Below are 25,609 nucleotides of genomic sequence, written 5' to 3' on the forward strand. Positions count from 1 at the left end.
TGTACAGGTTTTGGGCTCTTATATTCCCCACAGATGCCCAGCAAGCCCCTCCTGAGAGTAAGTTGAGTTCTTTCATTGAGCTGCCAGCTTGCAGCCTGCCCTACAGATCTTGGACTCTTACATCCCCATGGTTATGAGAGACACGTTTATAAATTTTATATTTACAGATATCTCCTGCTGATTCTGTTTCTCTAGAGAACCCTAGCTAATACACCCATTAAAAAATCTTCAAGAAGCTTAAGGAGAGGAAGTAAATACAGAAAAAGAGCTAAAGCATAGAAGGAAAACAATGAACAAACAATGTGAGAATCTCAATAAAGAGATAAAAATGTTATAAAGGAACCAAAAGGAACTTCTGGAGGTGAAGAAAACAACTGAAAAGAAAAATTCTCAGGAGGGTTTTGACAGCAGATTGGAGCTGGCAGAAGAAAGAAGTAGTGAAAACAGAACAATAGCCTGTATAAGACACCTCTGGAACACCATGAAGCATACGAATACAAGCATTATGGGAGCTCCAGAATGAGAAGGAGAGAAAGAAGCAGAAGGTACATTCAAAGAAATAACGAGAGAAAACTTTCCAAATGTAAGAAAACATGTTAATATGCATATCAAAGAAACCTGAGAACACCAAGCAGGATAAATCTGAACAAAAACTATGCTCTTTCACGCTGATCAAACTGCTAAATGCAAAGGACAAGGAGAATCTTCGGAAACCTGAAAGAGAAATGCAATGTGCTATGACCAGGGGAGTAAAAATTAAATTAAGTGTTGAGTTTCTATCAGAATTCATGGGGGAAAGAAGGCAATGGGTTAAAATAATTAAAGTGCAGAGAAAAAACAATTGCCAGCCAAGAATATTATATCTGGCAAGACATTCCTACAAAAATGAGGGAGACATTAAGACACTCCCAAATAAATAGCAGCTGATGGAGTTCTTTACCACCAACTTGCCCTACAAACAATGCTGAAGACAGTTCTTAAGACCGAAACGAAGGTATACTGGACAGTGAATCAAAGGGGCATGAAGAAATTGACTTCTGATAAAGGTAATCACGTGGGTAATTATAAATGCTAGTATTATTATTTTTTTGTATGTACTCCCACTTCTTACAGGTGCTAAAATGAAAATGCAAAAAAATTATGCTAAATCTACGGTTTGGAACATACAACGTACAAAGATATAACTTGTAAAACATACAAAAAGTGGGGGGGACACAGAGTTAAAGGAGTAGTGTACATGCATGCTTCTGAGTAAAGTTGGTATCAAATCAAATATGACTGTAACATACAGGATGCTAAATTTTAACCCCATGGTAATGACAAGTAAAATATATGGAAGATATATCCAGAAAGAAACAAGAGGGGACTCAATACAGTACAATACAAAAATACAAATAGATATGAAAGCAGGCATTAATGGAAGACTTGAGGGACAAAAAGGATGTAAGTACTACAAAGGTTAAATACAAAATGGCAGAAGAAAGTCTTGGATTATCAGTGGTGACTCTGAATGGAAATGGATTAAAGGCAGAGATTGGCAGAATGGATATAAAAGCATGATCGAACTATATGCTGTCTGTATAAAGATATAAGTAGTTTGAAAATGAAAGGACTGGGAAAAAAATCGACCATGCCAGTAGTAACCAAAGAGTTTTGGGTAGCTATACTAATATCAGATAAAATAGACTTTAACTCAAAGTCATTGTGTACTGATAAAGCGGTGAATTCAAAAAGAAGATTTAATAATTATAAATACATATGCACATAACAGCAGAGTCCCAAAATATGTCAAAGAAATACTGACAGATTTGAAGGAAGAAATTAATGGTTCTACATTAATAGTGGGAGAATTTAATACACAACTTTCAATAATGGATAGAACATCTAGACAGATGATCAGTAAGAAAAGGCAAAATTTGAGCAATACTCTAAACCAACTAGACCTAACAGACACATATAGAACACTTCAGCGAACAAACAACAGAATATATATTCTTCACAAGTCTACATTGTCACTGTCCAGGATAGAACATATCTTAGGTATCAAAACAAGTCTCAATAAATTTAAACATATTAAAATCGTACAATGTATCTTCCCTGACCACAACAGAAAATCAATAACACAGGGAGAAGTGGAAAATTCACAAATACGTAGAAATTAAACCATAAATTCTTAAACAACCAGTGGATTAAAGAGGAAATCACAATGGGAATTAGGAAATACCTTGAGGAAAATGACAATGAAAATAAAACATACCAAAACCTGTAGGATATGATGTCATCAACATGGCAATATAAGACATCCCCTGGGCATGTCTCCCCTTAGAATCAACTAATAAGAGGAAAAATATACCTGCCTCAACCTCTGGAGTATTGTAAAACCCGGAGAAGGATGCCACAAATGCTGAATTGAAGAAAAAGAAAAAAAATTCAGGTAGGAAATCTGTATCCCAGACCTGCCAGTCTGGACCTCTCCCACTCATTTGGTCCCGTGCAGGGGAGTCACACACAGGTAGCATAGATGGGGTCCCACTTGCCATAGATACAGCAGAGAGTTAGAACCCCATGCATATTCAGGCAGAGTGACCCATGTCTGCAGATTCAGGTAGAACACAAGCAGCAGTGGAGCGCCAAATAAAAAAGTAACCGCAGGGCAAAAACAGGCTGAGGAAGAACTGCTGGCAAGAGGTGCACACACTCAATTCAGACTCTGTATAGTGGACCAACTGAATGCAAAATGGACATTACCGGATTTTTTACTTTTCTGGAGTGACTCACATTTCTGGATTGAACCCATGTAGCTCCCAGGTTGGGATTCCCAAATGGGAAAGAAACCAGAGCAAGAAACACCTCAGGTAAAAAAAGGGAAAACTGAACTGCTGTAAGACAGGAAGGGTTCTGGAACTGAAAATTGTAGTGATGAGGGGACACCAAGTGAGGGAGAAAATTTAAACAGATAACAAGACCTGGGAAGAAAATTCTGCACAAAAACAAACAGATTCCCAGAGTAGAAACAAAGGAAAGGGAGCTTTCTCCTGTAGGTGAAACAAATGCACTAAAAAACCCCACTGAAAAATGTTTTAAAAACCCACTGAAGTAAAATATGTTATAGGAGGATATTATGAAAACTGTATGCCAATAAGTTAGACAATGTAGATGAAAGAGACAAATTCTTAGAAACACATAAACTACATCAACTCAAGAATAAATAAAAGATTTCAACAAATCAATTACAAGAGACTGAATCAGTCATCAAAAATGTTGAAATAAAGATAAGTTGAGGAACAGAGAGCATCATGGGGAATTCTATCAAACATTTCAGGAAGACCTAACTCTAATGCTGCTCAAATATCCACAGAGGTTTTATTCACAATTGCCAAAAGAGGGACGCAACCCAAGTATTCATCAACTGATGAATGGATAAATAAAATGTGTTATATATGCACATTGGAGTACTACTCAGCCAGAAAAATGAATGAAGTTCTGATACCTGGGACAACGTGGATGAACCTAGAAGATATCATGTTCAATGAAATAAGCCAGAAACAAAAAGGCAAATATGGTATGAACTCACTGATCTAAAACAGTTAGAATAATATAACTCATGGAGTCAGAATGTAGAATACAGGTTACCAGTGAATGGGGTGGGAACAGGGAATGGGAAGTTAAAGCTTAAAAAATATACAGGGTTTCTATTCAGAATGGTGGAAATGTTTTGGTAGTGGATGGTGGTGATGGTAGCACAATGCTGTGAATGCAACTAAGAGTGCTGAAATATATATCTGAATATGATGAAAAGGAGAAATGTTAGATTATATATGGTAACAATAAAAACTTTTAAAAATCCATTGAACTACAATACACAAATAGTGAACCCTATGTTTACCCATGAACTTTAGCAGTGCAATTATAAAAATGTGCTATCGTTAATTGTAACAATCATTCCACACTAACGCAAGGAGTTGGTGATGGAATGGTGTTTTAGTTTGCAAGCTGCTGGCATGCGAATACCAGAGACGGAATGGCTTTTAAAAAGGGGAATTTATTATGTTTCAAGTTTACAGTTCTAAGGCCATGAAAATTTCCAAATTAAAGCAAGGCTATAAAAACGTCCTATCTAAGGCATCCAGTAAAAGATACCTTGGTTCAAGAAGGTGGATGACATTCATGGTTTCTCTCTCAGCTGGAAAGGCACATGGCAAGATCTGCTAGTTTTCTCTTTAATAGCTTCCCTGGGGCTCAGTCCATTCTGTTGGCTCTGTTGGTTCTGGTGGTGTTCATGGCTCTAAAGCTTTTCCCAAAATGGTTCCCCCTTGAAGGACTCCAGTAAGCAACTCCACGTTGAATGGGTGGAGACACAACTCCACAGAAACCATCTAATCAAAAGTTACCACCCACAATTGGATGGGTCACATCTCCATGGAAACAATAAAAAAAGACATCACCCAGCAATGTTGCATGAGGATTAAAGGACATGGCTTTTCTGGGGTACACAGTAGATTCAAACTGGTATAGGTGTAATGTGGGAGTCTTGTATTTTATGCATGATTGTTCTGTAAGCCCACATCTTCTCTAATAAAGACAAAAAAAAAAAAACCCACCAGAAAAAACCCACAATGAGATACAATTTCGACTACTATTAAAAGAACAGAAAATTACAAGTGTTGGAGAGGATGTGGATAAGTTAGGAATATTCATTCATTGGTGCTGGCAATGTAAAATGGTGCCACCACTGTGGAAGACGAGTTTGTCCATTATTCAGAAAGTTATTTATAGAATTACCGTATGACCTAGCCATTCCACCACTAGGTATATACCCAAAAGAATTAAAAACAGGGCCTCAACAGTCATTTATATACTGATATTCAAAACATTATTCACAAATGCCAAAAGACAGAGGCAACCCAAGTGTCCATGAACTGATGAATGTATGAAGAAAATGTGGTATATATATGTGCCAATTTGAAACTGTCATGTACCACAGAAAAGCCATGTACTACAGTATTGAATCAGGATTAAGAGAAATGGATACTCCACGATTGGATCAGGATTAAAATATGGCTTTTCTGGGGTACATAATAGACTCAAACTGGCACAGAATCATATGTCAATTCTATACTTAGTTTCCTGAGAAAAGGCCAAACTTTGTTTGGAGCAGTTGCACCACTCTACAATTCCACCAACAGTGAATGTGTGTTAACTATTCCTCCACACCCTCTCCAGCACATGTCATTTTCTGTTTTTCTGATAATGGCCATTCTAGTGGGTGTGAGATGATACCTCCTTGTGGCTTTTATTTGCATTTCCCTAGTTGCTAGTGAAGTTGAGCATCTTTTCACATGTTTTGAACCATCTGTATTTCCTCTGTAGAAAACTGTCTGCGTCTTCTGCCCATTTTTAATTGGGTCATTTGTCTTTTGGTTGTTGAGTTGTAGGATCTGTTTATATATTCTGGATATTAACTCCTTCTGTGATGTCTGATTTCCAAATATTATCTCCCATTGTGCAGGCTGCCTTCTTATTGTCCTGACACAGTCCATTGATGCAAAAAAGTGTTCAATTTTGAGGAGATCCCATTTATATATTTCTTCTTTCATTGCTCACACTTTAAGTGTAAGGTCTAGAAAACTGCCACATATCACAAGATCTTTAATATTTTCCTACATTTTCTTCTAAATGTTTTATGATCTTAGCCCTAATGTGTAGGTCTTTGATCCATTTTTAGTTCAACTTTGCTTAGGGTGTGAGATAAGGGTCCTCTCCCATTCTTTTACATATGGATATCCAGTTCTCCAAGCATCATTTTTTGAAGAGGCTGCTCTGTCCCAGTTGAGTTGACTCGACAGCCTTATCAAAGATTTATTGGTCACAGATGTGAGGGTCCACCTCTGAATACTCTATTGAATTCCACTGGTCAGTATACCTATCTTCACGTAAGTCCTACACTGTTTAAAAACTGTAGCTTTGTAATATGCTTTATAGTCATGTAGTGTGAGACCTTTTATATATATTTTATATATAAAAATATAGCATATTTTTAGCTATTCAAAGCACCCTGCCCTTCCAAATAAACTTGTTTATTAGTTTTTGTATTTCTGTAAAGATGTTGGGATTTTAATTGGCATTACATTGAATCTTAAATCATTTTGGGTAGAACTGCCATCATAACTGTAGTTTTTCAGTCCATGAACATATGCCTTTCCATTTATTTAGGTCTTCCTTGATTTATTTTACCAATGTTTTGCAGTTTTCTGTGTATAGGTCTTTTACGTCCTTGGTTAAACTTATTCTTAAATATTTGATTCTTCTGGTTGCTATTGTAAATGGAAGTTTGTTTTTTTTTTTTAATTTCCTCCCCAGATTGCTCATTGCTGGTATATAGAAACACAAATGAGTTTTGCATGTAGATCTTTTATCCTTCTACTTTGCTGTACTCATTTATTAATTCTAGTAGTTTTACATAGATTTCTCAGGATTTTCTACATACAGGATCATGTCATCTGCAGTGAAAGTTTTATTTCTTCTTTCCAATGTGGATGCTTTTCATTTCTTTTCCTTCCCAAACTGCTTTAGCTAGAACTTCCAGCACAATGTTAAATAACAATGGTGGCAATGGCATCCTTGTCTTGTTTCTTATCTAAGAGGGAATGATTTCAGTCTTTCCCAATTGAGTATGAATGATGTTACCTATGGGTTTTCATATATTTCGTTTATCATCTTGAGGAAATTTCTATCTATTCCTATCCTTTGAAGTATTTTTATCACAAAGAATGCTTAGTTTTGTCAAATACCTTTCCTGCAACAATCAAGATGATCCTGTGGTTTTTTTCTCTTAAATTTACTGAAATGGTGTATTACATTAATTGATTTTTTTGTGTTGAACCACCTTTGTATACGTGGGATAAAATCCACTTGGTCATGCTGTATACCGTTTTTAAAGTGCCGCTGGATTTGACTTGCAAGTATTTTGTTGAGGGTTTTTCCATCTACATTCATTAAAGAGATTGGTCTTTAATTTTCTTTTCTTATAGTATCTTTGCCTGGCTTTGATATTAGGGTGATCTTGGCTTCACAGAATGAGTTAGACAGCTTTCCCTCTGTTTTGGTTTGCTAAAACTGCACGAATACCATATACCAGAAGTGGACTGGCTTTTTTTAAAGGGGATTTATTAAGCTACAAACTACAATTCTAAGCTTGTGGAAATGTCCAAATTAAGGCACCAACAAGAAGATACCTCATCCAAGAAAGGCTGATTGGTCTGAATTTTTCCTAATTCACAGGAAGGTAGATGGAGATGTTTCCTGTCTTCTCCTGGCTTCTGGAGATGTTTCCTGTCTTCTCCTGGCTTCTGGGATCAAATAGCTCTCTCATCTCCTTCTGCATCTCCAGGTGTCTCCGCCTTGGTTTCATCTATCTGCCCTCTGTGCGGACTCTGCCTTTTACTCTCTTCATATAGAACTCCAGTAAAAGGATTAAGACAAACTTGAGTGGGTGGGGTGACATCTCCTTCAAATCAAAAGGTTCTACCCCAAGCCCCACTCTTTCAGCCACATGTCGCACATGTCTTCCCGTCAGATGCAGCACCACCTTCTCGAGTTGCTTGACAATCCTAGAGCAGCACTGCACCACCTCCTGTCTCCCTTCTCACCTTCCCACCTCCACCACCATTTCATATCTCCAAGCCTGATGCACCTGCTATAATTAGGTGATTGCCTCATCTGGGTCCTTTGCGTCTTCTCTCCCTCTCCCAACTCGGCAGCCTCAATGAAAAAGAAGGGTAAGACTGCCTTTCTAACAGAGGTCTTGAATGAGGATGGGGTAACTGGTGGAGGAAGCACCTATATTCCCAAACTAGTCAGCTGGGTTAATGAAACAGACAACCTGGAAGATGTTTCAACCATGTGGCACAGTAATGATGTCAATGTGTATAAGGCACCTCCAATTGACTGTTCCATCCTTTCCACTGCTCCATAGGCTGCTCAGGTACTCAACATCAGAGTACGGAGCCATCTTCCCAAATTGCCATCCTACACTGCTTTTCTAGGGAACGTGCCCTATGATGTGACAGAAGACTTCATTAAGGTATTCTTTACAGGATTAAATATCAGTGCAGTGCATTTACCACATGACCCAGTAATCCGGAGATTTTGAAAGGTTTTGGTTATACTGAGTTTGAGGACCTGGGTTCCCTATTCAGTGCCCTGAGCCTTAATGAAGAGTCTCTAGGTAACAGGATAATTCAAGTGGATGTTGCTGATCAAGCACAGGATAAACCAGAGATGATCATTGTTTTGACCAAGACAGAAATCAGGATTCTGACAAAACATACAGATTGGAGGGCCCATCCTGCCATAGGCAGCTATGATAACTATCCACCTAGAAGAGGTGACAATAGCTTTGGGGACAAGTATTGTGATTGTTATGATTCAGACCAGTGTCATGACGGATACTGTGATGGTTCTCATGATGGCCCACGCTGGGATATGTATCAATATGGGGGCTGGGATCACTATGATGATCAAGGCAGAAGAGACTATGATAAAGGATATGACTCAAGGATAGGCAGCATCAGAAGAGAATTTGTTAGTGGGTATCACAGGAATAATGACTACAGAGAAGGCAGGGACCACTATGACGACCAATATAACGGACAGGATGATTGGTTGTGGAGCTCCAGAGAAGATTACTCTCGAGATGGTTATAGGCGTGATGATAGAAGTTCCCCTGCCAAAGACCCAAACTGAATTACAGCCTCAGAGTACTCCTAAGGAAGATGATTTCTCAGCTAGCACTTCCTTGTCCAATCAAGCAGATTGCATCTTTGGAGGGGAAAGCCTGTTGACAAAGCTGCTGGAGAACAGGAAGTAGAATGGCTACAGAAGGAACAGGAGACATTCCAGCCATCAGCTGGATGAACCAAAACTAAAACAATGGCCTCAGGAAAGACACTCGAATAGGTGAAGTGAAGAAACTCAGGAATGGGAATGGATGAGGACAGAAGTGAGTCATCGCAGACCAGGACCTCCGCCACATCTGGCAGAAATGTGCGAAGGAGAGAAAGTGAGATGTATCTGGAAAATGAAACACTCAATAAGGAAGAAGACAGTCAATCCACGTCTTCTAAGCCTCCCAAATCTGATCAGCCTCAAAAGGTAATGCCAGCCCCTCCATCAAAGAAGAATGTCTAGGTGAAGAGACGTCCTAATCCTCCTGCTCAATCTCCGAGTTCAGACACAGGGCAGCAATTTCCTACAAGTAGTGGTGGAAAAGTACCTTCAACTCAACCATATGAGGAAGGATCAGCAAGAAAAGACGAAAACAAAGTAGATGGGGGGAGCATACCAAAAGCCCAAAGTGGAAAACTCAATCCATAGTCCAGGAGATGGAGAGAGCAGAGATCACTAGAAGGAGTCTGATAAGAAAGATGGCAAAAAGGAAGAAGTCTCCAGATCTGCATCTGACCCAGAGAAAACAAGAAAATCCAGCCTTTAAGTTCAGTTCTGCAAGCAAGTATGCTGCTCTCTCAGTTGATGGTGAACATGAAAATGAGGGGGAGGATAACACTGAATAAACCTCTACATCCTGTACTTTCCCCTAGTCTCACTTCAGCCTCAAACATTCAAGAGCAAATCAAACCTCTATCCAAACAAGACAAAATAAAACACACCATCTTCTGGGGGATAAAAACAAAAAAGTTTCTACCCACAACTGGGTAGATTGCATTCCATTGAAACAGCTTAATCAAAAGGTCCCACCAAGATGCAAAAAGAACATACCCTTGGGGATACTGTTAAAAACAGAAGCCAAAAGAACCAGTAGATGCCAGCCACATGATTTTCCAGTTGACAGTTCCAGATGCCACTGGTCTTTCCTGAGTCAAGGTATCTTTACCTGGATGCCATAGTTTGGACATTTTTATGGCCCTAGAACTGTAGTCTTATAACTTAATAAATCTCTTTTATAAAAGCAAAAAAAAAAAAAAGAGAAAAACAAAAAGGTCCCACAAAAGCAATAAGTCTACCCCTACAAGACTGGATTAATATTAAAAGAACATGGCTTTTTTGGGGGCACATAATAGCATCAAATCAACACAGCTTCCTCTTCAATTTTTTTTGAAGAGTATGAGCAGAATTGGTACTAATTCTTGAATATTTGGAAGAATTCACATGTGAAGCCATCTGGTCCTGGACATTTCTTCTGGGGAGTTTTCTGATGATTGAATCAATCTCTTTACTTATGATTGGCTTGTTGAGGTATTTTAACTCTTCTGAAGTCAATGTTGGTTTTCACGTTTTTCTAGGAATTTGCCCATTTCATCTACATTGTCCAGTTTGTCAGCATATAGTAGTTCATAGTACCCTCTCATTATATCCTTTATTTCTATGTCCCCCTCCGATTTCTGATTTTATTTATTTGCATCCTCTCTCTTTTCTTCTCAATTTTACTGAATTACTCAAAGAACAAATTTCTGGTTTTACTGAGTCTATTGTTTTCATGTTCTCAATTTCATTTATTTCTGCTCTAATCTTTGCTAGTTCTTTCCTTCTGTTTGTTTTGGGGATAGTTTGCTATTCTTTCCCAAATTCTTCCAGGTGAACAGATAATTCTTCAGCTTTTACTCTTTCTTCCTTTTCAGGATAGGCATTCTGGGCAATAAATTTTCCTCTCAGCACTGCCTTTGCTGCATCCCATGATATGTTGTGTTCTCATTTTTATTTTGCCTTGAGATACTTACTGATTTCTATTGTAATTTCTTCTGAGACACACTGGTTGTTTAAGACTGTGTTGTTTAGCCTTCATAAACTTGTGTATTTTCCAGGCTCCCAACTGTATTTGATTTCCAACTTCATTCCAGTATGATCATGGAAAGCCCTTTGTATAATCTTGATCTTCTTAAATTTAGAGACTTGTTTTGCACCCCAACATGTCTTTCCTGGAGAATGATCCATGAGTACTTGAGAAAAATGTGTATCCTGCTGTTGTTGGGTTCAGTGTTCTGTAAATGTCTGTTAAGTCTAGTTTATTAACTGTATTATTCAACATCCATTTCCTTATTGATCCTCTGTCTAGATTTTGTATCCACTGATGGGAGTGGTAAATTAACGTCTTCAACCACTATTGTAGAAGTGTGTACTTCTCCTTTAAGTGTTGTCAGTGATTGACTCATGTATTTTGGGGCACTCTGGCTTGATGCATAGTTATTTGTTATATCTTCTGATGAATTGTCCCTTTTATTAATATATAGTGCTCTTCCTTTTCCCTTTTAATTGTTTTATATTTGAAGTCTAATTTGTCTCATTAATATTGCTACTCCTGCTCTTTTCTGGTTGTTGTTTGCGTGAAATATCTTTTTCCAACCTTTCACTTTCAACCAATTTTTGTTCTTGAGTCTTATGTGAGTCTCTTGTAGACAGCCTATAGATGCATGCTGCCTTGTTTTTTTTTTTATCCATTCTTCCAATCTATGTATTTTAATTGGGGAGTTTAATCCATTAACATTTAATGTTATACTACCATAAAGGCAGTTCTACTTTCTTTAACTTTTTTTATCTGTTGTATCTTCTTTTTCTCTGTCTTTTAACCTTATACTACTTATCTTCCTGCTAATCGCCTATTCTACACTCTTCTCCAAGCCTCACTTTTCTGTCTTTTCTTACCTACTCATAGTGCTCCCTTTAGTATTTCTTATAGAGCAGTTCTCTTGCTCACAAATTTTGTCAGTGTCTGTTTATCTATACATATTCTAAACTCTCCCTCATTTTTTTTGGGGGGGGGGGAGTGGTGCATGGTCCAGGAATCAGACATGGGTCTCCTGCATGGAAGGCGAGCATTCTACCACTGAACCCTGTACTCCTTCCTCCTGATTTTTGAAGGACAGTTTTTCTGATATAAAATTCTGGGTTGGTAGTTTTTCTCTTTCAGTATCTTAAATATATCATCCCATTGCCTTCTTGCCTCCATGGTTTCTGCTGAGAGAGCCACACTTACTTAGTCTTATCAAGTTTCCCTTCTATGTGATAGATTGCTTTTCTCTTGATGCTTTCAGAATTCTCTCTTTGTCCTTGACATCTGACAAGCTGATAGTGTCTTGGTGTAGGTCTACTTGGATCTAGCCTATCTGGAGTACACTGTGCATCCTGTATCTGTAATTTTGTCTTTCATAATAGTTGGGAAATTTTTAGTGATTACTTCTTCCATTATTCTTTCTTCCTCTTTCCCCTTCTCTTTTTCTTCTGGGACACACAGTACACATATATTTGTGTGCTTCATGTTGTCATTCAGTTCCCTGACAACCTGATCAAATTTTTCCATTCTTTTCTCTATTTGTTCTTTTGTGCATAGGATTTTAGATGTTCTGTCTTCTAGTTCACTAATCCTTTTTCTGCCTCCTCAAATCTGCTGTTATATGTTTCCATTTTGTTTTTCATCTCTCCTATTTTGCCTTTCATTCCTGTAAGTTCTGCCATTTCTTTATTCAAGCTCTTGAATTCTTCTGTCTGGACACGCTGTGTCTTCTTTATACACTTCATCTCTTTTTCCGTATTTTCCTTCAACTCACTGAATTGATTTAGAAGCTTTCTTTGAGTATCATTAATTAGTTGTTTCAACTCCTGTATCTCAGTTGGGGTATTATTTGTTCCTTTGGTTGGGCCATATCTTTGTTTTTCCTGGTATAAGTGGTGATTTTTTTTGCTGGTGTCACAGCATCTAGCTTTCTGTTTATTCTGGAGGTTGTTTTATCTGTTTTGCCTAGGGTTTTTCTGTTGGTTGGATTTGTTCTCTATTTTTGTCTTTCTCGTCAGCCAGTTGTCAGATTAGTTCTTCCCCCCAGTCTCCTCCTAAAACTAGGCACCTACAGTGGCCTACTTCATGGACGGGGTAGGCAGTGGGCACTACTACAGGGTCTCTGTGGGTAAAACAAGTCTGCTGTTTACCAGTGGTGCTCTGTTTCTCATTGTACTGCAAGACTTGAGTTTGTTTTAGGGCACTGCTTTAACAGGTCACCCATATTTCTCAGCCTAAACGGGGGCCACTTCCTGTGCTGGGGGTCTAGACCTGCTTCAGTAGGCCTGAAATATTTTCTGCATAGTCTCTGAAAAATGCCTTCAATTTCCTTGCACTTTCTTCTCTGTCCAGCAGATGATGCTGTTCAATAACTGAACCATTCTCAAAGCTATTTGCTTTCAGAATATAGGCTGTGTCTTTCTGAGCAGGGCTGAAACTGCAGGGGTCCTATTCCCTCTCTTAGCCAGCCAAAATCTGGCTCAATATGGGTCTGCACCCCCCACCTTACTTGTGGTAGAGGACTTCCCAAGCTATACCAGTCTTTAGCCTTCCCCCAGGCTGTAATCAGGCCGCACACTGCCATTTCCCACAGAGGCGGGGGTAGGACTTTTGGACCCAACGCTAGAAACAAAGCTTCTGTCCATGTTTTCTCAGTATCCCTGTCTCTCACTTACTTAGGCCTTGAAATGCTCTCCTCTGACCCCTGGGTCTTCAAAAGGTGAAGGTCTGCCCCACTGCTGTTAGAGAATTCCTATTCTGTGTCCCCATTGGGAGGGGTCTCTGCTGTTTTTTCTCTGCCCCTCCAACACTGTGTATGAGATCCAGTGAGGGGAGGGGAAAGGACCAGCTTGTCTGGAGCAGAAATGTCCTACCTGATATTCTTCCATTTTTTTAACTCAGCGTTTGTATGGTCCTTCTCCAGTCCATATATTCCTCCAGATTACTGAAAAATTCAGGATTTTTTTTTTATTTTTTGCTGAATCGCTGGGGAGAAATTTTCAGTAGCTGTTTACATTGCCATGTTGATGATGTCACTTCAGTAGCTTTGATTCTTGAGGATGATATAACTATACAGCTTTTACAGTGTGGCCATGTGATTGTGAAAACCTTGTGACTGACACTTCCTTTATCCAATGTATGGGCATATGAGTACTAAAACAAAGACCATAAAGTAAATAAACAATAGAGGCAGATAAGGGGTATGGGATGATTTGGGTGTTCTTTTCTAATATTTTTATTTTTTGAGTAAAGATAATGTTCTAAAATTGATTGTGGTGATGAATATACAATTATGATATCATGAGCCACTGACTGTATACTTTGGCTGATTAATGGTACGAGAATAGATCTCAATAAAACTGCATAAAAAGAAAAAAAAAGTTGTTGTATCCTTTTACCAAACTACCCCTTACTCGAAGACCCATTAAATAAAAGGGACAAAACTCAGAGCACAGTGGAAAATCTAGAGCTCTGACCACTCTGCTTCTCCCTCCTTCCTGAAACCTGCTGAAAAGACACAGCTTTACACTCAACTCCAAAATTACCTTAACTTCTCTGAAATTCTAGCTAGCTATGCATGAAGCAGAAATGGTTATTATCTAATCTATAAACTTGTCTGAGAACCAAGCACAGTATTTGCAAGGCACCCAGTACATTTGTAAACACATAATATGTGGTAAAAAAAAATATGGGGGCCATTTTTTTTTAACTTTTTTTATTGTATAGTATAACATATATACAAAGCAAAGAAACAAAAGCAATAGTTTTCAAAGCCCTCTTCAACACGTAGTTACAGGACAGAGTTTGTCATGGGCTACCACACGATCCTCTCATATTTTTCCTTCTAGCTGCTCCAAAATATAGGAGGTTAAAGGGCTTAAATACTTTATCATCACAATCAACTTTTTTCCCTTCTTTTTTTGTGAACAATAACACATATACAAAAAAGCAATAAATTTCAAAGCACAGCACCACAGTTAGTTCTAGAACATATTTCAAACTTTGACATGGGTTACAATTTCACAATTTCAGGTTTTTACTTCTAGCTGCTTTAAAATACTGGAGACTAAAAGAGATACCAATTTAATGATTCAACATTCATATTCATTTGATAAGTCCTATCTTCTATGTATAATTCTACCATCACCTCTGATCTTTCCATACCTATCTTAGGGTTGTTTGGACTATGGCAATTCTAAATTTTTGATATTGGAAAGGTCTGTCACTAATATAGGGTAGGGAGATGGGACTATCTGATGTTCTGGAGAGGCTGAGTAAGGTTTCAGGATTTATCTGGACCAGGGACCCATCTGGAGGTTGTAGGTTTTTGGAAAGTTACTCTAGTGCCTGGAACCCTTGTGGAATCTTATAAATTGCCCTAGGTGTTCTTTAGGATTGGCTGGAATGGTCCTGGTTGGGGGTTGGCAGGTTATGATAGGTAGCAAGGTCTATCTGAAGCTTGTGTTCCTCTTTTACCACTATGTTCCTCTCTTACACATCCTTCTTCACCTGGTTAACTCATACCATGTTTCAATACCCAACATAGATAACAACCCCACCCAAAGTCTTCTTCGCCACCTGCACACTGCAATTAGATTCTACTCCTCTATACTTTCACAATATTACATTATTTACCTGTATAAATGTATGCTTACATGTACCTCCTTCACAGTAAACTGGGATGTCTTTGAAGACAGAATTTTAGCTGATTCATCTAAGTACCCAGCACCTTCTTTTGGCACTAATGTCATCAAGGTATATTGAAGAGACCTGCAATTATATGATAACTGCAGCCTTCGATTTCCCAGGTTCCCTGCAGACTTCATAGTCAATCGACAAATTCAGATTTCAACTACAAGATTACAGCCCATCTGAAGCCTGAAAATCCTAAATGGGAAGGAAATGGGGATTTGGGGTGGAACCAAAGCCCTCCAAGAGTTATGTATCTTCTCTATTTGCCTTGAGAAAAGCAAGTAAAAGACCCTCCAAATCATAAAAAAACATGTCTTTCTAACCCTCCATTCCTCCAGCGTCAGAAGAAATGATGTCCTTTCTTGTTCATGGCCAGTGTTTCCACATGTGCTGTGAACCACAGCTTTTTCCATGTCTTGCTTCTCATTACCCCTTTTCTCTCCTATATTTTCAACCTCTGTTTCTATTAGCTCCCACTGTAGAACATATAACATGCTCAAAACTCTTTCATCTTAAAGATATACATGTACCAACTGTTCTCTATTCTACATTTTACAGATACGATCCTTGGCACAGTGGTTTGCACTCACTTCAACACTCCCACACATTCAATTCTTGGCCTTCTGCACTTTGACCTTCACCAACACTGGTCAATACAAACTTAATGCCCTCTAAATCTCTAACAGATCCATCTTGGTGCACATCTTACATAACAATGCAAAGAAATTTCAAATTTTTATATAAAAATGTTTATGGCAGCATTTTAAAAACCAAAAGCAATAAATTTCATCAGAATGCAACAAAGCCTGGCACAGAGAAACACATCAAAGAACATAAACAACCCTGATCATCATTCTACCCACAAGTAACTGTTAAAGCTATGCTGTACATTTAACAACATGGATGAACCTTGAGGACATTATGCTGAGTGAATTAGCCAGAAACAAAAAGACAAATACTGTATGGTCTCACTAATATGAACTAACATTAATCAGTGAACTTTGAGAGTTAAAATTAAGAACACAGGTTATCAGGAGATAAGAAGAGGGTAGAGATTGGGCATTTGGTGTTGAAGGAATACTGACTGTACAATAGGACTAACTGTAAAAATTCAGAAATGAATAGCACAATACTACCATATAAGTACACTGAATGAAGCTAAATGTGAGTATGGTTAAGGAAGGAGGGAAGGGGGCATGTATGAAACCAAAAATAAAGATAGAGGATAAAGACTGAAACAGTATAACTCAGGAATGCTTAAAGTGGATAAATGATGGTGGTTAAATGTACAAATAAAACTTTTTTGTATGAGGGAGAACAAATGAATATCAACATTGCAAGGTGCTGAAAATGGAATGGCACACAGAAAAAAGTACAATCAATACAAGCTAGGGTCTATGGTCAACGGTAACCTTGTAATGTCTCTACTAAATTTAACAAAGGCATTACGCCAAAACTAAATATTAACAAGCAGGGGGCATAGGGGAGGAGTACGGATTCTTTGTGGAAGAAAAGGAAATGTTTTCATATACATTATGATGGCAAAGGCATGTCTATTTACTCAAGTTGGATTGTATGATGTGCAAATAAAACTTTAAAAATGAAGAGAGAAACATATGCTACGGAAAATGTAGAGAAAGAGATATACCTATTTATTGCTGGTAGGGAAGCTGACAGGTGCAGCCCCTCTGGAGGGGCTGTGCTGGTTCCACAGGAGGCTGGGGTGGGGTTGCCATATGATCCTGCAACCCAGTTGCTAGATAAATATCTGGAGGAAATGAGAGTGGGGATACGAATGGACATTTGCCCAGTGGTATTTATGGCAGCAGTGCTCACGATTCACAATGGAAGGAGGTGTCCTAAGGGTACAACGACTGAGGGAAGGAAGGGGGAACTGTGGTGTATACATACAACTGACTACTGAGTGGCTCCAGTACGGAATGAAATTGTGAAGAATGCATCTGGGTGAATCAACCTTAAGGACAGCATGTTGAATGAAATGTCAGAAATAAAAAGACAAATATTATCATGCCTCATTCATATGGACTAACTATAATGTATAAACTCGGAGAACTGAAGTTGAGAGGATGGGTTACAAGGTTAAGGCCTATTGTAACAGATCCCAGATTGTAAGCTCTTACGGCAATCACATCTATTCCAGAGTTTTAGCAATCACATCTATTCCATAGTTTTAACTGTTATTTCTAAACTCTGAGATACTGACCTATCTGAGGATAGCCTGGTCATTCCCTGAAACTTCAGGTATGTATGTGACACCTAAGACTCCGAATTAGAGCACTGAAGCATGGAAGTCAGCATTATCCCATATAGCCACTGTTAAAAAGTTGAAAAAGTCATCAGACATTGACTAGAGATATGAATGAAGCTGATTTGGATAGAGCTAAGGTAAATCAGATTACAGGGTAAAGGATGATATCATCCATATTTTAAAACTTCAACTTCTGTGTGAGACCAAATGAAGGGATGTTTATTAGGGGCAAAATTTATATTTTGGTTAGTACATTATCTAATTTAACTTGTATGATCAGTTTATTTGGACACCATAAGTACATGGAATCTTGAATACAGCATGAGATCCTGGTGGTTTGTATAGGTTAGTGTGACGCCCTGCTACATCTCAGAGTAATTCAGACAGAAAAAAAAAAGTACTTGCGAAGTCCCCTTGGGGGTCTTGGGAGAAAGGAGGAAATATTAAACTTCCCCCATCTGGGGAAGTCCTGATACTCTCATAAGCAGTGGGACAACCCAATCAATAGGCTGAGCCCTCGATCTTGAGGTCTGCCCCTATGAAACTTACTCCTGCAAAGGAGTAGCTAAGTCTACTTATAATTATGCCCAAGAGTCACCCACAATGAACTTTTTTTGTTGCTCTGTGGCTCTCTCTAAGCCAACTCGGCAGGTGAACTCACTGCCCTCCCCCCAACATGGGACAGGACTCTCCCTGGCAACATGGACAGGACTTCTGGGATGAACCAGGAACTGACATTATGGGATTGAGTAATCCTTCATGACTAAAAGGAGTAAAAGAGAACTGAGACAAAATAAAGTTTCGGTGGCTAAGAAATTGCAAACAGAGTTGAGACACTATCCTGGAGGTTATTCTTATGCATTACATAGATATCCCTTTTTAGTGTACTGGAGCTGCTGGACGGAAAATACCTGAAGCTGCTGAGCTCTGTTCTAGTAGCCTTGATTTGTGAAGATGACTATATAACTATATAGCTTTTACAATGTGACTGTGTGCTTGTGAGAACCTTGTATCTGATGCTCCTTTTACCTAGGGTATGGAGAGATGAGTAAGAATAAGGAATAAAAACTAAATAAATAATAGGTGAGGATAAAGGGTAAAAAATTGGGTATACAGAAATATTAGTGGTAAAAGAGGGAGGGATATCGGGTATGGGATGCATGAGTTTTTTTCTAATTTCTTTTTATTTCTTTTTCTGGAGTGATGCAAATGTTCTACAGATGATCACAGTGATGAATACAAGCTATGTGATGATACTGTGAGCCACTGACTATATGCGCATGAAGATTTCTCAATAAAAATATTCTTTTAAAAAAAAGCTACGCTGTAACTTCTGGGAAAAGCTGAGAAATTGCCCCACTCCCCTTCAAACCCTTAAGCCCAAGAAAAAAGAGGAGGAGAAGAAATCTTCAGACTACTCAAGGTTACACAACTGGGCCTCAATGCCGATTGGTGGAGCTTTCATAGGAAGAGCACAGTAAGCAAAAGCTCAGGTGCACCCTTTCCTGCACTTGTGCTTTCCTTAGGGAATGTTTCTCCACTGACACATTCTCTATTTTAGAACTGTGGCAATGAGATGGCCCCTAGATATACATGTAATTATAGAGTTACAGACACATGACACTATGTACATGTGTATGCACGGTATAAATACACCATGTGACTCACACACACAACACATATATTCTGCAGTGGAAAATGACATTATCTCTCTACTGGACAGCTAAATCTTTCCCACCTCACCAGTCACCTACTGGCCCACTCACATCCATCCACCAAGTGCATCACCGGCACATCACAAAGGGGATCACATATATCATCTGTTTAAGGCAACTCCATTACTTTTGCCTCATAGTCTTCAGAATGAAATCCTGGTTCTCTGACCTGACCTGTGGGCCCTCCACATGCTGGTCTCTGTCCATGTCTCCAGTTTCATCTTTGTTCCCCTACATAAAATTTATATTTCGGTTACAACCAACTAAATACATGCATCACCTTGAATAAATCAAGATTTCCCCACTTAATGCCAACATCCATTCCTTTCAGTTTCCATTGACTAGAATGCTCTTCATATCTCCTCTACCTCTAGCTCTTCAGAGCTCCTCTACTCATCCAATATCAACCATTATTTACCCATTTCAAAGCACTTGCTGATGCCCTCTCTATGCTCCCACAGACTTTCACCTCCATTTGCCCATGCCCATCATGGCACTGATCTACTCTTTAGTAACTGTCAATTTATTTATCCATATTCTCAGTAGAATGAGTTTTCTTCAAGAACAGAAACCAGTTAATTCATGTCTGTTTGTATCAAGAATAAGACCAAACACATGGTACTAAGTGATGTATAAAATTTTGCTGAATGATGACTGTAAAAACAAATGAATGGGGGGGTGCAAGGGTAGTTCAGTGGTAGAATTCTCACCTGCCATGCAGGAAACCCAGGTTTGATTCCCAGCCCATGCATTTCCCAAACAAACAAACACGCAAACAAACAAATGAAAATCCAAACAAAAATCCAACAAATGGTGTTGCAATAAGGGGATACTCACATGGAAAATGAATGAAATGTGACCCCTATCAGACAGTATGAAAAAAAAAACAAATGGAAGTTAGGCTTAGCTAATTTTCAATGGAATCATTCAAACGTATTCATAATATTGGGGGAAGGTACAGCAAAAGGTCAAGTAGCCAAAAAAAAAAAAATTAGACCTCTAGGCACTCACATCTTGGTTTCTAAATACCAGTCTCTACTGAAAATAGTAATGATTCCTTGGAAAATAACTGGTTCCAGGGCTAGGGCAGGGAGTATATGTGATGATCCTAAAACATATTATTGTGCCAGAAGGCATGGAAGTGAGCCATCAAGGACTAATGGGATTATGTGAAAAGGATACAGGAGCAAAAAGAAGAGGCTCCTAATTCCTAAGATGACACACTTTGAGTATCAAAAAAATAAAAAAGATCACAATGGATTGACATACATGAAATCAAATGCTACTAAAGAAAAGCATTTATCCTGGCATTTTTATATGAAATGTATTTCAGTACAAAAAGTAGCTGATAAGGAAATGTTCTTTTTAAAAAAATAATTCCAGCTAATAAATGCAGAAGGCCTGACAAAAGTAGAAAATCTTTATTTTTCAAACACTACTGAAATAATAAATCTTAGCAATTATTATCAACGGCTACTAAAACCAATAGGAGTAAGGTCAGCATGAAACTCTAAATAGAGGGATCAGGCTGACAAGACCTGAAAACACAAATCAATCTTAGCATGAACAAAAAAGGATAAAATAAGACGTGATAAAATGCAAAAGAAAGTACACAGCACTGTCTGAAATGATCCTTTTCTTCAAAAGTAATTGAAACAGAAGATAATCATGCCATTAGCTCTAAATGCCAAGGTACAAGAAACATGGGAATGGAAAAACAAAATAAATGAAATAATTTATTTTCAAGGAAAACACAATAATCTAAATTAATCTAAGGAAAAAAATAATCTAAATCCAGAATATGAGACATACTATAGGACAAATGACTTAGTTTATCTAATAAATTAATAGTCTTTAAAAGGCAGGGTGTCATCATGATGGCAGTATAAGACATCCTTGTAAATGTTCTGCCTTAGAGACAGCCAAATAAAAGAGCATATTCAACTCTCTTGGGACTCTGGAAGATAACTGAGACTGGAGAACAACATAAATGCTGAAGTGAAAAAAAAAAACACCAAAACTTTAGGAGAGCAGCAAGATAAATCTACTGGTTCAGACCTCCCCCTCATACTCAGATCCATGTGGTTATGACTCATGGAGGTAGTTCCCTAGCCGTTACACTTCCTACCACAATCATTTGCTACAGATCTACCAATGGTGGCAGTTTAGAAAACCACATGTATTCACAACACAGGGATTGAGATTACACAGACCCAAGGCTGGGCAACTGCTGCATTTGTGTGCATCTGAAGTAGATTCCTGACACCAGAATGTCCCCAGCAGAACTTTTGGCAAGCTGTGCACACTCTCAGCCTGGACCCTAATTGCTGGTGCACCTGAACACATAGATTGGGTATCTCTGTACATTGACCTCATCTGGCTCTGTGAAGGACAGACTTAGGGTTGGGATTCCCCTGACCTGAAAGTTATTGGACGCAGAAAAGCTGAGAAGAAAGGGGATCAAAGTCACTGAATGGGCAGTGTGGCCTAGGCAAAAGCTGGCATGAAAGGCTGGCCAGGCACATGCAAGTAGAGCTGAGCAAACCACAGCCACTGAGGAGGAAAAAGTGCATAAAAACAAAGAGAGCAGGCTAGGACTCAGGGAGGAGAAAGAAGGGGAAAGAAATCATTATCTGGAGAGGAAACAGTCAGATAACCAGGGTAATCTTGAAAGTTACTGCACAAACCCAGGGCAAGATAGTTGCTCAGAAAGATCTGACAAAAGGCAAACTTTTAACCACGGGCTATTCTAAATATTCAGCATAAACTGAGCAAAGAATTGAAGAGCCTTAACATACAACCAATCTGTACTAAAACCTTAGGCAAGAGAGAGAAACTGGCTTCCAGAGTTAGGACATCAAAATAATCAAATACACAAACATCAACAAAAGAACATAAGTCATACAAAGAAACAGGAAGAGATGACTTATTCCACAGAACAAATTAAAACAACAGAGGGAGTACAGAATCAGAACAACTAACCAAAGATGTTCAGTCAACTCTCCAAAATCAACTCAGTGAGCTAAAGGAAAACATGGACATAAAACTAAAGGAAATCAAGAAGACAATGCATGAACAAAAAGAAGAAATAGAAAACTTACAAAGGAACATAAAATTTGTGGTAGGAAAAACACAGTGACAGAGATTAAAAAGAAATCAGAGGCTTTCAACAAAAGATTTGAATAAGCAAAAGAAAGAATTAGTGAACAAAAGGAACAACAATTGAAATCACACAGTCTAAAGAGATAGGTAAAAGAATGGAAAAAGTGAGCAGAGCCTATTGGACCAGTGGTACAATATGAACTGTACCAATAAACATATTACATGCAGTAGTGTGAATCTGTATGTACCCCAGCAAAATATGTTCTTAAATCTAATTCATTCCTAAGGATACAAACCCACTGCAAGATGTTTCTGTTTGTTAGACTGTCTGTTTTATTTGTAAGTAAGATGTTCTGATGAGCTAATTTTAGTCCAGGTGTGTCTTAGCGCAATCAGTATGGGACTTAATCCTATGACTGGAGTCCTTTATGAAAGAATGAAATGCAAATATATATATATATATATATATATATATATATATATATATATATATATATATATATATATATATAGAGAGAGAGAGAGAGAGAGAGAGAGAGAGAGAGAGAGAGAGAGAGAGAGAGAGAAACCCTGAGAAGCAAGGATCTGAAATCCACAAAATCTGGAAGAGAAGGGAGAGATCATCAGACACCGCTATACGTCTTGCCAAGTGAGCCAAGGATCACTGGCAGTTTATCTTCAGGAAGAAAGCTTTGTCTAGATTATATCTTAATGTGGACATTTTTCCGGTCTCAAAACCATGAGCCATAATACAATCCCACTGTTTAACCCAACACATTTCCTAGTAGCTGCTTTCAGCACCCTAGGAAACTAGACAGATTTTGGTACCAGGAGAGTGGGGTACTACTATTGCAAATACTGAAAACATGAAATGGCTTTGGAATTGGGTAACAAGTAGAAGCTGGAAGAATTGAGAAGTGCTTGACAGAAAAATCTTAGCGCTCTGAAAAGACTGTTGGTAGAAATATGGACACTAAAGGGTCTTTCAATGAGGACTTAAACAGAAATGATACATGTGTACTGGAAACTAGAGGAAAGGTGATTCTTGCTTTATTTTAAAGTGGCAGAGAAATTGAGTTCTGATGTTGGATGGAAGGCAGAATTTAAAAGTAATCAGCTTGGATATATAACTGAAGAGATTTCCAAGCTAAGTGTACAAAGTGCAGCCTGATTTCTCCTTGAAACTTACAATAAAATGCAAAAGGAAAGGGATAAGCTGAGAACTGAACTCCTGAAAGAAACCAGAAATTGATGGTTTGCAAAATTCTGAGTTTAGGGAAAACGAGTTCCCAGACAACAGCACTCCATGTGAGGGTTTTATTGAACATGGAAACAGTCAACAATTTCCATGCAACTCAGAATTGGAAATGAAGTTATGTATAAAGCATCTACAGAAAATTTTTTTGTCTGATGGTTTGGACCCCTGTGTACTACATGCAAAACCAGACAAGTTTTTTTGTGAGACTGGTATGAATAGAACCATTGTGATCCTGGAGTAAAAATGAATAGAACAGAGACAGATCAAAGGAAAAAATCACTTCAAGGGCAAAAACATGGAAGCTGAGGTCTGAACTGAAGATATCTTCTCAAGCCAAGGAGAGCAGGCGCACCCATGTATGTGGAAAGGATGAATCTGCCCCAGTGCTTAGAGAGGGTAGGCCTTCTGCCCTGCTGTCCAAGAAGAGCACTTAAATTCCAATACTTAGAAAAGGGGGAGCCTGTGCCTTTGTGTTTGTAGAGTCTGGCTGCTATCCCCATATTCTATGAGGGTTGAGCCTATGCTCCAAAGATTGTGGAGAGTTTGGCCGACATACCAATGCTTGAAAAGAGTGGAGTCTTAACAACAGTGTTCAAGGAGAGTATGGCCACTGCTCCAACACTTAGAAGGTGTAGGACTGCCACTCCATCACTCATGGAGTGCAAAACATCATTCGACAGATGACTCTCAGACCTCGAAATCCAATGCAGCATGACCTGGAAGCTTTCCAAGTAATCTGGGACACATGGTCCTTGTTTTCCTTCAAACTTCTCTCTTCTGGAATGGAAAAGTTTATCCTATATCGTCCCTCTTTTGTATATTGGAAGCAGAAAACTTGTTCTCTAGGTTTTACAGGTCCACAGACAGAGGGGAATTATGTCCCAGGAGAGACTACACCCACAGCAGATTTTGATGAGACTTTGTGCTAAGCAATGTTGCTGAAATGACTTAAGGCTTTTGGAATATTGTGATGGAATTAATGTATTTTGCATATAGAATATGTTTTGGGGGGTTCCAGAGGGTGGAATGAAATGGTTTGAAGATGTATATGCCTCAGAAAAGATGTTCTCAAATATAATCCATTCCTGTGGGTGCAAAATCATTGTAAATAGAATCTTTGGATGAGGGTACTTGAGTGAAGGTGTGCTCCAACTCAATCAGGATGGGCCTTAACTCTATTACAAGATTCTTTTGTAAGAAAATGAAACGCAAACAGGGAGAGAGAGAAAGCCATGGAAGCAAAGTGAAATCAACAAAACCTGGAAGAAAAAGGAAAGAGCAGCAGACACTGCTATGTGTCTTGCCATGTAACAGAAGAGTCGAGGATCACTAGCAGCTACTCTTTGGGAAGAAAGCATTGTCCTGATGATGCCTTGATTTTCACATTTTCATGGCTGGAAAACCAGGAGAGAATACAATTCTACTGTTTTACCCATTTCATGGTATTTGCTTTCAGCAGCCTAGGAAACTAAAACATTATGGGGGTCCCAGAAGGATATAAGTAACGAAGGGGCAGAAATAATTATGGAAAACTTCTGAAATCTGATGAAAGACATGAACATACACATTCAAGAATCCCAACAAAATCCAAATGGGATAAACCCAAATAGATCAACTTCAAGACATATAATATTCAAAACATCAAATGCAAATTTTCTCAAAGCAGTAAGAAAGAAGAGATTCATAATGCACAAGGGATCCCCATTAAAATTAAGTGCTGATTTCTCATCAAAAACCATGGAGGTAAAAAGGCAGTGGTACAATATATTTAAGGTTCTGAAAGAAAA

At 38.5% G+C, this 25,609-nt stretch overlaps 1 protein-coding gene and 1 pseudogene across 2 annotated transcripts in view; one reads left to right on the forward strand and one right to left on the reverse strand.

Moving 5' to 3' along the window:
• Positions 1–25,609, reverse strand: part of MAGED1 (MAGE family member D1) — a 230,157-nt gene that overhangs the window by 184,760 nt on the left and 19,788 nt on the right. The window lies entirely within an intron of this gene.
• On the forward strand, positions 7,766–9,572 carry LOC143672037 (eukaryotic translation initiation factor 4B pseudogene; annotated as a pseudogene).

The sequence above is a fragment of the Tamandua tetradactyla genome, chromosome X (genome assembly GCF_023851605.1).
Source record: "Tamandua tetradactyla isolate mTamTet1 chromosome X, mTamTet1.pri, whole genome shotgun sequence".
NCBI lineage: Eukaryota > Metazoa > Chordata > Mammalia > Pilosa > Myrmecophagidae > Tamandua > Tamandua tetradactyla.